Source organism: Apis mellifera, linkage group LG9 (assembly GCF_003254395.2).
Source record: "Apis mellifera strain DH4 linkage group LG9, Amel_HAv3.1, whole genome shotgun sequence".
Lineage (NCBI taxonomy): Eukaryota > Metazoa > Arthropoda > Insecta > Hymenoptera > Apidae > Apis > Apis mellifera.
In genome coordinates, this window is record NC_037646.1 from 5,213,788 (window position 1) to 5,230,069 (window position 16,282).

Sequence of the window (16,282 nt, forward strand, 5' to 3'; positions counted from 1 at the left end):
ATAAAATTAGGGGAAATAATAAATAGAAAAACGGTTAAACTTTTTCCTCAAATTGTGCGCGGAGAAGAGAATACATAGATATTCGTAAAAGTTTGAAATAAGATTAATCCTTTTTTCAAATATATTATCTATCATATTACGTAAATTTATATCGAATATCGATGTTTGATGCATTAACATTGATTTATAGTTTTATTAGTTCGTATAATTCAGGAGACAGAAAGATAGGATATCACATGTTGGGCCGATGAACGGATATTGCTGGCGAGATTTATTCGATCAACGAAATTCGCATCCATTTTACAGCACACGTCGGCTATTATTTGGAACAGTGTGCGTCCCTTCCGCTGTTCGCAACACTGTGTGCGCCTCTATAAAACGCAATCACGTGTGTGGGGACGCGTGCAAGCATCGGCTCAACTTCTGCACATACGGATTATTTCATTCAACTCGGTGTGGAATTCGCCGTTCTAATAAAGTTAGACACATTAAACTTGATTAGAATTAAAGTGGATAGAAAATTGGAAAAGTAGCTCGGAAGACTGAGTCACGGTTTAATTCCTCGTTTGTCCAAAATTGTCCAAAATTAAACTTCGAAATCTAAGAATCGTTACGATCAACTACGCACGTTGTTAATATATGTAACAATTCCATTTAGATAATAATGATGTGCAACAACCCGCGTGCGACGAGTTGATAAATTATTCAATGCGCCCGTTGTTCAAACCGTTTTAACGAAAACTGTATTAAACCGCGGGGAAGACGATTCGATTGTACGCCACGCGATAACGTGAGAACTCGGCATAAGGTAACGTCCACGCATCTGATATATACGTTCCCCGTAACGTGGCGGGAACTCGACCTATAAATATTCGGCTTTATCCATTTCTCGCGCGCAACACGCGAATGTAGTGGAGAGGTACTTCCTCCCTCCTCTCCCCTTGCCCTAGAATATCGATAACGTTATCGTGGCTGCGTGTGGATAAATTATAATTGGCCAGCGGAACGGCCAGGTACCAATTAACCTAAGAACAAGTTGAGAGATGCGAAAGTCGCGGAGATAAGGAATGCTTGTCCCGTTGCACCTCTCCTAAGGGACTAATTGGGAGGGAGGATGGGTGGAGCACGGTTATCGGAAAGCATTAAACGCTAATTAGAGGGATTATAAGTAATTATGAGAACGATTAATTAGCTGGCAATTTATCAGGAATGACTCTTCTTCTTCGCGCCAAATCTTGCGAGTAATTGAACATTCGTGATCTCGTTCTCCAACTTTTTCTTCTAAGCTAAGTTTCCATCTCTCGAACAGTTTAGATAGATGTTTTAATTTAAGTTATTTATTATTTACTTGGTAGTATTTTCTTCCATTTAAATCGTAACCTGATCGATCAATGTACGTGAAATATGAAATCAAATTGTTGGGGTTTAAGAGGTTGAAGGTTTAAAGGATTTCATTCATATATCAGTTGATTAATAAAATATATAGAAGAGAAGAAAACAAGTTTAATATTTGAAAGGATCGTAGAGTTTGAAGATTTTATGAATTTCTGGGATCGATATTTGCACATTTTCTAATTTTATTATCAAATAACTATTATAACAAGAATAATATCTAATTAATCATAAATGCATCGTGCAAATATGATTTTTTCTAACCAGAAGAAATTTCATCTTTCCAGATATTCAAGAAAATCCTTTTCGTTCCTTTCGCCGGATAAATCAAATAAAAGCAAGGAAATTCAAATCTCCAAAGAAAGATCAGGGGAAAATCCATTATAACTCGAGATCTCAGCAGTTTCCAAAGATCCCCGGAAGAGATCTCGCGTCGAAGAGAAGGTATAAAAAGGAGAGCCGAGTGCAATTGGCCAAATAGACTGTCGAGAAATGAACACGTCAGTGTCGCAAGAAGGGATTTTCTTTCTGGCATACAAAGTAGCCAAGAGGATGCCAGCCAGAGTAAAAGAGAGTGAGAGAGTTACACGAGAGAAGACCTTCCTAACCAATGTGCTTCCTTTTCATCCATGTAACCCTGGTGAAGGTTGATTCTCCACTCTTCCCTGCTATCACGAGTTGGGACACTCGCCAACCTACACTCTACACCGAATACGAATGATCTTGACAAATTAGGTCGCCCCTAAAGGGATTCCTCGTCCACGGCAAAACGTGCCCCCCCCTAGGAGGAGGCCTGACTCTTAAGGTTCTCTGCATCGATTTCTCGCGTGACTCGAATCGACTACCCTCCTCCAACCCATTTTTTTCGAATTAGGTACGCATTAGATGTTGTTAAAGTAAAATGAAATAAAGAGAGAAAGAGAGGAGGAAGGAATGAAAACGCTTCTGGGATTTGAAATGATTTTAAATTTTAAATTCTCTCGAGATGGATGCGGCGTTGGATTAAAGTTAGGGATGGAGTGATGGTATGCAGTTAAAGAAGAAATAATCTGCCTTCCCTGTTAATGGAACTTTGTTATTATTTTCCTTTCTGTCGATTCATTTGTATTTTGAAGTTTTATTTTAAGAGTCTCCTCTCAAATTGAAATATTTAAGAAAAATAAATGGAAAGATTTTGGATTTATAATAATTAACTCCATTTCTTCGAGCGACTCGAAGAAACAATATATACATACACATAGAACATGGTGTATTTGTAATTTGCACCGCGACGAGAATATCGTTCCCGAACGATTGATTAATTCTAACCACGTACACTGCAGCTAACTCTTCTCCCGAGGATCGTTGAATTCTGATGCACGCTTAACCGAATAATTATTCGGTTAATCGGTATTATCATCGAACTGTTTATCGGTTTGCGCGATACGGTCAACCGACTAGGGAACTGTCAAAGGTTATTTAACGCTAGACATTGTGCACGGAGTGATGAGTTACTATTTAGTCGCCGTTCATCTGTCGACACACGCTGCGTTCGCAAGATATGAAACCCGAGTGTAAAGGGAATTAATTACAACGTGGAATAATACTCGAACGTTATAAGTTCAATCCTCTTTCTTTCTTTTCTAGATTCCTTCAACAAACCAGGAATCAAAAAATACCGTAAAATATCTCATGAAATCGATACGAAAGGAGACTTTACTTTGGTGAAATGAGCCAATGAATCATTGGGATTCGTATAAATCACGTATTATTTCACCGTTATAATCCTCGGTTATGGAAGAGATATATATATATATATATATATACATGTGCTCTAACTGGCCGCAAAACCTGGCCTGTGTGCTACATGGTCAGCCACTGACGTGCGTTTCAACGACGAGAGAGATGATCGCGCAAAGCACCCGATCAGATATGGGCTCGCACATGCGTGCACACGGCGGTTCACCACAGCGGTTGCAACGAGCGCTGTGGAAAGAGGCAGAAGCCACGGTGCACCCCCTTGACGCGTCTGCTTCTCTGCTACCCCGAATTCCACGAATTGGCCCCCATCACTCCGCAGAGATTTCGCTATTAGCCATGGTCTGGTCGGTAACGCGTAACTGGCCGCAACGATGTTGACCTTTGCTCGCCCGTTTCATTACGCCAGTTTTGTTAACGAGCCAATTTCGAGCTCGAGGAGGAAGAAAAATCGACTCCCTTAACGCGGTTGGAATTTAGTTTTTCAAAGGCGAGTTTTTTAGAAACAATCGTTGAGATTAAATTTGCCTCGATTTAGAGGCTTTGCTCTTGATCTTCTTTTTTTAAAGACACTTTCGATTTTTCGACGAGAAATTTATTATAAATCCTTCGTTCTTCCACTCATTCACAAGGTAACGATAATTTTTCAGCACGAGGTTGGAGACAGACGATCAATTACTTAGAAAATTTATTCGATCGCCGCATTCCATTCGTGGAAAAATAGGAATTCAAAAGGGAAGAGAAAGAAGTAGAAGATGGAGGAGAAAGGTATTCATTATCCTTCTTTTCGTCCTTTTCACTGCCCTCCTCGCGAGAGAGCCGAGAAAGTTCGATTCGAGGACTTAATTGAGCGAAGTTAATTTCACGAAAGTTGGCCCGCTGCTTAGACAACGTTCTCGAGGAACGTAGGGACGAACATGGTCGACGATCGTTTTCCGGCATGGAGGACAACTCTGGTGGAAATCTTGGTCGGGCGCATTAATGAAATTCGGGTCACGGGTCGATTAGCTTGCGCGAAACCATCGTGGCGCCGATTAATTTTCACCCCGATGGAGAGGAGAGCTTCTTCGTCCGGTTTAAAACTTAAGCTTGTCCTTTCCATTGAACCGATTAACCGACCCGAACTTTCAATGTTTCTGGATAATAATGCACGAGGATAGTTTGGCAATTACGAAGATTTGAAATATTAAGGATCTATAATTTCGAATCATACGTATAGAAAGAAAAATTTGATTCTTTTCAGAAAACAATTAGTCAATTAAAATTAGTGATAATCATCTATGTAGGAATATATCTTCCCCTGTTGCTCTTTATATCTTGTTTTATAACAAATTTATATACTTTGTATATTATCTAATAATAGAAGTTTAACAATCGTTAGATGATAGTTTAAGAAAAAGTGATAAAGAATTGTTGAAAGACGAAAACTGTTTAAATTCTCGAGGGAATTCTCGATTCCGTATTCGGGACACTTGCCCTTTATTTATTACCTTAAATCTCGTTCGCTAACAAAATAAAATAGTATGTGTCCTGGATAATCAGAAAAGAAATCCTCCTACCTTAAGCTGGGAAAACAAAATGTTGGACGTGCCGCGCTACATGCTACATCTGAACTTAGAAAGCCTTGCTGCGGTTGTTCTTCATGTCAAGAAAATAGGTCTCTGTTGTTCAAGAAGAAGGAACGAGTTTCCTTTCTGTGAAAGCAGCCAGGGAAAAGTTGTATTCACAAAGCTGCACCGTTTAAAACGATCCAGAAGGAATTAAAATTAAAAAGAAAAATAATAAATTCCTTTAATTCCACCTCCTCTATCGAATCATTTGCAACTCTTCCTCGTTCATTCCTTTATTCTCCCAAACTAATCATATTTCTAAATAAACCAATAAACTTACACAGAATGGAAGATAGATGGAAACTTGGCAGACGATTACTTCATAAAATCACGAAAATTAAAACACCTTATATTATAATTGAACGCGCTTGCAAAAAGAAAATAGAATCGATTCCATTACGGCAAAACACGAAACATCAACGTAATTACATTTCAACGCGCGTTACAGTTAATTCGATCCTTAAACATTGCACAATCCATTCTCGGCCAGTCACATCGTAACACGTCATGTTTGCTCCGCGAAGGGAGGGGGCGTTGGTCATTATCGGGGGATATAAAAACCGCGTGGTAATGGAATGTAGCGTGCCCCGTGGATCGTCAAAGATCGCAATGTACCACGGCCGTTCGCGTGGGAGGAGTAGTTTAGATTGGCCGGGTCGTGTGTACACAGGTAGCTGTATTGTGCCAGGTCATAACGGTTGGATAACGGTTGCGTGGCAAAGCAACGTGGATACCGCGTCGTGCTGTTGGTCGTGTCGTGTGTCATCGGCGAAGGAAGCCCGCTGTTTACAAAAGCTTGCGAACACCGCCGCCGTGTTCGATGGCCGGGAGCTTGAACGGTTTCTAGATTATTCTATTAAGGCGATCGATCATCGGCGGCCGAGGGTTGAGCCGCCACCATCTTTAAACGGTGGCGGACTTCGCTTTCGCACGCTCGCGTTGTCAATAAACTCTTGTACAGAGTGGGAAGATAGATTCGATGGAAACTTGGCAGACAATTACTTCATAATAGAATCACGCGTAAGTTTATATTCACACGAGCTCAATAAGAGAGAAACGGTATATAGAATTATAATGATATTGGAGGAAGAAGGATAGAGATAATTCTTGAATAATTCGTTATTATTTAGCTAAATTCACAAGTCGATTCTTATTGAATTTTATCCTAAATCAGTATACTTTTCGTCGTGTCAAGTTTCACTAATATATATATATATATATATATATATATATATCCTTTCTTTTTTAGAGAATTTAAATTCTGGTCTCCCCTCGAGGGTCCTCCTCCAACTCGAGGAAGATGGTCGTCACGCGAGAGAAGGCGTTACCACTGTTTTGCCATCGCACGTATTGTCAACCCTTGGCTGGGTTTTGGGGCGGTGCCACGTGGATTCTCGTGCGGTTGATACCGGTGGGGTGGAAGCAGTCACATCAAAAGGACCGAATAGTTGTTTCTCTCTCTCCAGCTGAGGCTTGGCGCGAGCCTTCTATTGATGGAATCCGCGGCAGCTGCATCTCTAATTTGGTGAATGAAAACCAAGACCCCCGTCGCACATTGTCGGGATAACAAGAAATCCGAAATTTGCACAGCGGATGCCTTTTCCCCTCTTTGGGTTGCTCCTCTTTGATCCCTGCGACGGGGTAACTTTTTTTTTTTTTTTTTTTTGAAAAGGTCCAAAGAACGTCCAGATCGAGTTGATTAGAGCATTACGAGGGATCGTAATGCTGGAATTTGAGGAGAGTGATTCTTGTCGTTACGGTCTCGTGGATCTTTTAATTCCTAAATTATTCTTTTTATTCGATCATCGAGCATTGTGATTTGTTTCTTCACTCTGCTGTGAAATGGTCCTTGAATTTTTAAGAAAAATGACCGTATTATCTTGATAAGTAAAAGAAATAAAAATGGAGATTTACGATAAAAATGTAGGTTAATAGCTGCTACGTGTTTCTAATTATATACGTGGAAGGATCAAATATAATATATTCTAATACAGCTACGATAAGGATTTAATTTTTAAAAGAAAAAGAAGAAGAAGAAAATTGGAAATTAATAATTATTCTTATGCTTGAATATTTTCTGCGCGTAACGTTAACAAAGATCAAATCGACATTAGCAAAGATCGATCGATTCGAATGATATTTAATTCTGTTTGTACCAAGAAAGAATTATACGTAATATTTTTATTCCCTTTCTCGTCCCATATTTCCGTGGCCAACATATGAGTCGCGTTACGAACAAAAATAAATCCAATCCCTTCCGTTAACCATTCCGTTTCGGTATTGCATTTGAAAATTTATGATCGCCGATCGAAGACCCAACCACGTCATAAAATTTTACATAAAACGAACGTTCGATTATCAACGAGACGGTCGTTTATCTGTTTGTACCGATTCTCGACAAAATGTCACGAGATAGTTAAAAATCGGATCCAGCAGCATTTTCTTTTACTGTCAAACATGATGTGCAATCAATCATACGTCGAATTTTTGTTATCGCTGACGATAAAAGAAGCAATAAAGTCATTTACGATAAATTGCAGAGAAAGAAAATTCCAGTTACAACTGGAAACAAATAATTAAACGTAAGAAATTATTAAACGAATTCTTTATTTTCGAGATGTATTCGTTGCTCGAATCGGGGGAGAAAAGGCTACGCGTAATGAGAATAAAAACAGAAAGGAAGAAGAAAGGTTTCTCTGAAGCAGAATTCCAGTTACTGCATCCGCTGAAAATAGAACGTAACATACGTATTCCATAAAAGAGGGAATTGGCCGTACGAACGATCCTCCTTCGTCAACGCCATTTTGCCGGGGCGCTTTCGAGGAATGTTTCCCCGAAACTTGGAACGTCCCAAAGGATTCGAATCGCAAAGAAAGCCTTCCGTTTCTCTTCTGGATTTTTCGATAAAGCTCCCAAAACGACTGGCTATTTGGTAGAAAACGAATCGCGCGAGAGAATCGGCAAAAGGAAACACCCATCTCTTCCCCATTCTTATTTTTCTTCTTTTTTATTTTTTTTTTAGAAGGAAAACCTCTTCCGCCGATAGCTGCGTATTCTTTGGATTACACATTGGTTTCGAATGGAATGTTTGAAGAACAGGGGGTGAGAATTCGTTCGATGGAAGAAGAAGAAGGATGATTAGAGGGACGGAGGATTCTGGATGATTGATGGCGAAAGATATCACGTGCCATTATGTTTGCATTACTGCGCCAATTACACGTGCATTTTCCACGCCAGATTTCCTCAGATCTAAACACGTGAAGATAATGCAACGTTGAATACTAGTTTAATGGACTCTCAGTTGTCTGAAAAGAAACGTTTATTTGTCTATAAATTATATTTTAGGAAGACGGTGTTTCGCGTGACTGTTCGAGGCAGCGACAGACACGAAATATTATAAATAGATTTCGAGATTGAGAGGCTACGTTTGAACTGTCTCTCTTTTAACCAAGTATTTCGAGACACGAAATCACGATATATTAGAGCAGGATCGAGAATAGAATCGAATGGAGGAGGATTGATCAAAGTGGGATTTTGGAATTTTATGAGCATTCCAATAGGATTTCTATCTTTGAGGGTAAACTGTTTCCCGATCCCCGTTTAGTCCAAATTAATTCTGTCTTCTGTTTCGAATTGAAACAATAGATACCATAATTTTGGAATTAATTTAAAACAAAAACAATCTTATTTAAATAATTCGTCGAAATTAAAATCGAATTCTCTTTTAATTTAAAGATTTCATCCCCTTTCAACGAGATATTTATACGAGAAATTTTCAAAGATTTCTAAGCGTTTTGGGAAAAAATTTTGCCAAAAAAAATTCCAACACTGTTATATAAAATAACATTCGAAAACTTGTTGAATTCATTTGAAATAAATATTCGAATAACGTGAATTCTTTGAATAACTGACGAAAAAAAATGTATGGAGAAGATTTTAAAAAAAGAAACAATCGTTCCATTACAATAACGATACGGTCAATCAAACTGTAAAACACCTCTCAGGTAAGTACTGCGGAAGGAACTGCGAAATTGCCTTCCTCCTGGACAGCTCCGTGTCACGAACCACCATTATCTTGTTCCGATAAGTCTACGAAGTTCACGAAGCAGCGAGGCTCGGGATGGAGAGTTCTATTTCTTATCGTTCGCGAGCCATCGTTCTTGATTAATGAAACCACTCGTGCCCCTGGCCACCCTGCATTTTTATCCCACATCTCGGATAAAACCCACCTATTATATATCAATATCCATTCGAAATAATTTCTCAGATCGATTTTGCACGTATAACATAATTATATTTTAATTTCAGATAATTCTCTCTATCACAAACGTCGTTAATCGTTTATCAGTCCATCTTTTCAATTGTCGTTCCCTTAATAATAATATATCAAAGAATAGATGTGGGAAATTGAACAAAGTTTATCAAAAGTTGCGGACGAACGTGGATTCGATTCGAACGGCGCGATCAATCAAGATGCGGAATGGTGAGGATCAGTGTTTCTCTGTCAGCGACGCGTTGGGACAGGGAGATTGGGATTTCGCGTGACGGGTAACTTTGTTCCGCTAAGTAGGCGTGAGTGCACTCCGGGGACAGAAGTACTAGGAGGCTAAGGGAATCGACGACAACGAGGACGTCGACGAGGAAGGGTCGGCCGTGTCAACGGCAAAGCCAACCGTGACGTGGCCTGGGAAAGCTTACGTTGATCCTTTCACGTTGAGAAATCACGGATGCGCGGATTGGCTAATGAAAATTTACCTATCTTTCCAAAGGATAAAGAATTAATTCTGGATTTGATTAATTTTCGGATGGACGATGTTAAATTTAATCTTAATGATTCTCAAATGTTTGATAATTAAGGTAAGTTGATACGATTGATGGATGTATGACAAAGTTTTTTTTTTTTTGGATGTAGAGAGAAAATAGAAAATAGAGAAAGATTCAGAGATTTGCATTCGAGCTTTGAAAATGGTTCAAGATCCTTCGAAGCATGATTTATCTAAGCATATCGTATCCAGCACAAGGATCGTGATCCCTAATCTGAAGGATCTGTGCGAATTAATCCGAAAATGCATTCCAAATGGTGAGCAAACGTTATGATATTAACGTGTTCACTAACATTTCTGAATAATTCATCACGTGGTCAGGCATCTTTCGAGCGGAATCCCTCTCTCTTTCTCTCTCTCTCTCTCTAAGATGAATTGAAGTTCAGAGATTATACGTGAAGCATGTGCCCACTGGCGAACATATATTTTGACGATTATTAAAACATTCCATTAGTAATAACCTCAAGCACGTAAGAATATCTTGCATAAATTGTTATATAAAATAATAATTTTATTATCAAAACTTAATTCATTTCTTTAATTCTTTTTTTTTATAAATACAAAATCCAAAGATTCTTTATTATTACATTTAATTTTCTTCTTTAATAAATGATAACAAGATAGATAGGACAAGAAAATTTTTTAAACTAACTCTTTTTCTTTTTCTAGTCGCACACTATATTCCCTATATTATCGAGAAAAGGGATCCTTAAAGTATGCGTTTAATTTACCCCGTTCAAATGCTCGGCTTGCAACACTTTTTTTACTGGTATACAACCGATAAGTGTAGGGAAGAAGGCTAACGAGTGCTCTCATAGGGGTGACTTTTATACGAGCATTCACCATTATACTTTTCCTCGATACAAAAGAGGCTACCATTCTACCGAGTGCTCCATTCTCCGCGAAAACATCCGGGATTTACAATTGGCCTACAGAGGCTGATATTCAGCATGCGGCTCTGAATTCCTCCCCGGTGGTTTTGCGAAAGAGAGGAACAATCGAGATGAATGCGACCATCGAGATTGTGCAGACGTTTTTATTAAATAGTGAACGCCGTGATTGTTTCGAATGGTCCAATAATATTGCTCTTTTACATTTTAACCGTCGTTCATTTTACCAGAAATGGAAAAAAAATTGTATAACGTTGAAAGTATTAATTTATATCAAATTCTTTAAAATTATCTCCTCTTGAAATCGTCAATAATATTCAATAATAATGTTACAAACTTTCCAAAGCAAGATGTTATTATATATATATTTGTATACGGAAACATTCACGAATATTTAACATTTCCTGGAGCCTGACACGAGAAACATAAACAAGAAGGGTCTAGGATCCCTGCGTCCCTCCCTCCCGACTGAATATTGTCAAACGAAATCAAACAGAAACTCCTTATACGAAACAGGCTCGAAACGAACACTCGAAGCGGACAAAGTTCAAAAATGCCACTCGAGGGTGAACAACGTTTACGAAATACATTGGATACAAGGGTGGAGAGGTAACAAGCGAGGCAAAAGAGGAGTCGCTGTATGTATCGAGGAACTCACGGCCGATTAGAAGTGGCAGTCGCCCACTCGACACTTTCTTCCGCCCCACTCGAGTCTCTTTGGGGGTTGAAACCCATTGGGCCGAGTGCACGCGCCGCTCACCATCGAGAGAAAGCATGCGACGACGAATGCTTTTGAACGTCGAATCGGTACACTTTTCATCCCGTCTCACCCCTGTGCACACGCTTTGCATTCGACTCCCTCTCTTTCCCTCTCTCTCTCTCTCTCTCTTCCACCACCCTTACGACCGCATCCAACCCCCATGAATCACTCGAGGAACCCCATTCCAATCCGCCGCGCTCGTGTCCTATCACGAGGTTCGCCTCTTCTGGGACAGGCGTCGACAATTTTTTTCGCCCTTGTAACCCCTGACCACCCTTTTTCCGCTCCACGAATCGATAGATGCTCTCGGCTGGAGCCTTTACAAACCGTCGTTTAACGTGTCCATCTACAGCTCCGGGAGAGGGAGAGAGAGAGAGAGAGAGAGTTGGCCAAACGTGAAATATCGTTGTTCCGTTCCACCCCTTAGGAGGGTAGTTTCCTTCCGTGATGCGAGAGAAAGGTGTTTGGGAAAAGTTACATTGGAGGATTGTTAAGTAGACGAAAAATATAATACATTCTTTCTTTTTTTTCAATGTTGTCTGATTTTAATTAGTTACAGTTTATTTTGATCCCAACTTTAAAAGTTTATATTTCGTGCTGTTGTAACATAAAGGGAAAAATGAATCATCTCAAAGAAGTTAAGAACAAGGAATCTTCAACGAGGAAAATTTGAAATTTCCCTGGAAAATAATCACATACCTTGGAAGCTTGGTAAAAAAAATTAATGATATGAAAACACGTAGTAGAAGAGTATTTCGAAGGCAGTAATTCTAATTAACGAGGGAGCAAACACAAACGGCAATTGTACCGTTAATTAATCTTAAATATCATTAAAAGTCGACGTCTCGCGATTCAGATCTTGATCGATCGAGATAATAAAGCAAGGAACGGATATAACACCGAGTGTCGTTAATCAAATAATCCTCTTCAACGCGTTTTCATAACCAGCCCTCCGCAATTCCATCGTTTCGATGTCTTTCGCGCGCAAAAAAAAAAAAAAAAGAAAAAACGATCCAATTGAGGATCCCGCTGTATCGAGGAGGATAGAAAGCGGTAGAATTATTTCCACGAAATAAAGAGGAAAAACTTGATTACTATACCTGATTACAAGATTGTCGTCGATAAATAAGAATCACGATTCCGACGAATAAATGAGAAACGAAGGGAAGAAAGGGAAATTGGCTACGACGGTGGTTGAAAGCGAAGAAAATAGAATTTACGAGGAATAATAAATATGGGATTGTAAAAATATTTATGATGCATGGTTAAATTTTATGAAATATATATTATGTTTTTTAGATCAAGATGCAGAAGATTATGAAATTAGGTAACGATCGATGCAAATGTATTATTGATAAATTTATTTGAAAAAGTGTAATTAAAATCCATAATTTGCGATTTTATAATGAAGATTATATGGAGCGGAGGGAGTGCTCGTTAACGTTTTATGATTGGAAATTTATTATTTATAACGAAAAAAGAAAGCCAAGATTGATCAATATGCTTATTATATAATACAATATCAATATTACACTCTCGTCCAAAATTTGCATATAGATGAAAAAACACGGATTCTTCCCAATCGTAATTTTAAAATTTAACCCAATACTCGAATTTTCACACTCGGGATCTAATAAATTATACTAAATTGCTCTTTCTTTTTCCAGAAACGCGTTTAATATAAATACCAAAAAAAAAAAAAAAAAGAAAAAGAAACTCGGACAGGAGAGAACGATTGAGTCTCTTCGAGAATTTGAATCTCTCTCTTTCGCAAGCTTGCAATTTCCATTTCATTATCAGAAGACCGAAATCATCGCTAGAAAAAAAAAAAAAAAGAAAAAAGAAAGAGAGAAAAAAGGATCACAGCAAATATCCCGCGTCCATTCCAGATGGAGATACGTGAGCTTACATAAATGTATGAGCTGGATAGGGAAATATTCCGCGACGAGGCAGAAATTTCCATCGATTCGTCGAATAGACGATTCCGTGCGATCTTTCTTCTGCCCTCGATATCTTTGACAGTTCGGACAAGCTGCGCGAGCCGAAGGAGGCAAGGTGACGCGAAATTTCCTCCATGGAAATCAACTTTGCCGTGGCAGGTGCGCGTGCGTACATGTGTGTCTCTCTGTGTGTGTGTGTGTCTATGTGATGCTCTCTTTGTGCACGACTACCGTCGTCGAAACCTCTCGAAACGAGCATTCGCCACGAACGACCGTGTGTGAACACGGCACGATAGAAAACAATTGTCGAAAGACGTTCGATTCCTCGAATAAAAGATCGTCTCCTGAATTTTGTCTCCTGTCTATCGGACGATTTTCTTTTTTTTTTTTTTTTTTTTCATACCTTTTTCTTTTTTATCAAATACAAACGTAGCGCAAAAGTCGACGAAAGTTATTTAATTTTACTCTAGAAGAGTGTTGACGAATGAAAATTTAAATTTTGATGTTGGTTTCTTTTAGATTATTCGTCAAAGGTATTTTTTTTTTTGCGTAAGTATAAAGGTAGACAGATTATTAGAAAAAGAAAATGACGGTAAAAATGTTATTTATTTCTGGATAATTATCTCCTCTTCTTTTTCAGATAATGTGTATACGTTTGATTATTGATTAATCTGGTTTGAAACGAAACAGGAAGAGGAAGAGAATATCGATAGTAAAAGCGAAACGTAAAGGTTTTGGTATGAATGGGTTTTGTTAGGTGCGCCAATATGGTTGTTCAATTGATTTTGCGGCTTCACTAAATTGGCCAATCAACTGATTTCTCAGTTAATTCTGGACTCTGTACAGGTAACGAACCGACACGCAGGTAGGCCGATGTTTAACACATAAATTACTTCATAGTGTGCACCTGCTTACCTTCGTTATATCGAATCAAATGGAATATACATCTCCTGTTTTACCTTTCCACACCATAATGCGAATCCTGTTAATAAATTTCGAGAATTCGTGTTTACATAATATCGAATCAAACGAAATCAAACGGTAATTCCACTTTTTAAAAATCAGGTCAGATCGTTGAAAATATCTCGTCAAAATTATTCATCGCGAATCAACGATCGATCAAACGATATCCAATCTTATCCATCCTTTACCCATCCCCTCATCTTAAAACCACGATCCGAATTTCTTTTCTTAAACAAATTTCACTCGATAAAGATTTCCACCTTCATCCAATATCCTAAATAATAAATCAATATCGTTAATATCGTTAATAATTCCACTTTTTAAGAATAGAGGATAAATATATAAAAATAGAGGGCCATAATGAAACGATCAGATCGAATTATTCGTCAAAAAAATTATTCACCGCAAATGATCGATCAAACAATCTTTATCCAATCTTATCCTCTTACCCATCCTTTCATCTTAAAACCACGACCCGAATTTCTCTTTTTAAACAAATTTCACTCAATAAAGATTTCCACCTTCATCCAATATCCTAAATAATAAATCAATATCGTTAATAATTCCACTTTTTAAGAATAGAGAATATATACATAAAAATATATAAAAATAGGCCATATTCAAATAATCAGATCGAATTATTCATCAAAATTATTCACCGCGAATCAACGATCGATCAAACGATCTTTATCCGATCCCATCCTTTACCCATCCTTCCTCCCCTCCTCCCCACCTTAAAATCACGGCCCGAATAATAATTAAACCCGTAGTCAACGTACTTGGCCAGTTTACGACGCACTAATTCACCTGGCGGTTCGATCGGCAAATAAATCGCTCGGCTCGTTAGGATCACCTGATACCCAACCCCGTTTAATACCGCTCTTTACAGCCTCTGCTAACGAATATCTCCGGCGTAGTCTATCCGCTCCTCTCTCGCGCGTGTTCCCTACCAAATATACAGGGGTCCCTTCGATGTGCGAGTCAAGCGACACGCGCACACATACATACACACAACGAGAAGGGGGTACACAGCGCAACAGAAAATCCGCTTACGGAAATGAGGGGTTAGTTTCGAACGTTTCGGCGTGGACGATCGTCCCCGTTCTAATTTGGTACACTCGCCTGGTATTACGGGGGGAGGGGGGCGGAGGAAACGGTACGTAAACCCGTTATACCTGGCGCACCAGCTGGCGCATGGAAAAGTAAATAGATAGACAGTGCGGCGTAAAATTTGACTAAATTGGAAACTTTTCGCCGGCGGCCAGCTGCCACTGGCACGAATTGCGATCTCTACAACGCACAATCCGGTTGTGGAATCCCCCGATCACGATGGCCGACTATTAATTATGAATTCAACACAGTTGTACCCCGTGCAGGGATCCCGATTAATTGTAATTGTAAATTTTCGAACGAATCAATTTTGGGGGAGAGATCGATCCATTATTGATTTTCCAGGTTGCGTTTACGTTGCGAAAGTGAAATTTCCAACGAGGGATTGCATAAAAATATGCGTCTATATTCGTCGAATGTACAGTCGATTAAACGAAATCCTATTTTGTTCTCGAATCCGAAAAAAGAAGAGAAGCTTCTTCGAAAAATAAATTCCATCCCCGATTTTTCGCGTGAAAAATCTTATCGGAACGGATCTTGTACGATCGTCGAGCATAATAGACATCGATCTCTCGCAAATCTCATTGGATAGAATTATTCTATTGGCCGTGACGCTTCGATCGCCTCTCACGTAGCAAAGCGACGATGTCGAAATCGGCGTTATGCATGCGCCGCTCGTTTTTTCTGTTATTCAACCCTCCCCCCCTCCTTGTAAAAGCGACTGACGTTCATAGAAAGATCCATAGAGAAAAAACTGCGATCGAAAATTCCACTCGTAACCCGGCCTGCTGTCCACGCTTTTTCAATCGTCGCGCGGATGAAGAACGGGCGAAAGAAGAGAGAGAGAGACGGAGAGAGGGAGGAAAAAAAGAAGAGAGGCGGTTGGAAATGTCATAATTGGATAATCGTCGACGTAGGGAAGCGTGTATCACGATGGCGCTTGGGAAATCACCGTTTCACGACACATGCGACCCGCAAAACGAACGGACGGAACACGCACTAGTCGAGCTTGTTCCGGGACAAGCACGGGTTTGCTCCGCGTTTTACGAGCGAGCGA

At 39.3% G+C, this 16,282-nt stretch overlaps 1 protein-coding gene and 1 long non-coding RNA gene across 10 annotated transcripts in view; one reads left to right on the forward strand and one right to left on the reverse strand.

Moving 5' to 3' along the window:
* The window catches only part of LOC411344 (fasciclin-1), a 295,001-nt gene that overhangs the window by 205,810 nt on the left and 72,909 nt on the right, over positions 1 to 16,282 (reverse strand). The window lies entirely within an intron of this gene.
* Positions 4,985 to 12,880, forward strand: LOC102654439. Of its 3 annotated transcripts, none has more exons than XR_003305288.1 (6): positions 4,985 to 5,759; positions 5,989 to 8,316; positions 8,475 to 8,743; positions 9,048 to 9,222; positions 9,310 to 9,596; positions 10,232 to 12,880. It is a non-coding gene; the product is annotated as an uncharacterized LOC102654439 (long non-coding RNA). The 3 variants fall into 3 exon arrangements; XR_003305289.1 differs by lacking the exon at positions 10,232 to 12,880 and having other exon boundaries at positions 5,989 to 7,996; positions 8,085 to 8,316; positions 9,310 to 10,087; XR_003305287.1 differs by lacking the exon at positions 10,232 to 12,880 and having other exon boundaries at positions 9,310 to 10,087.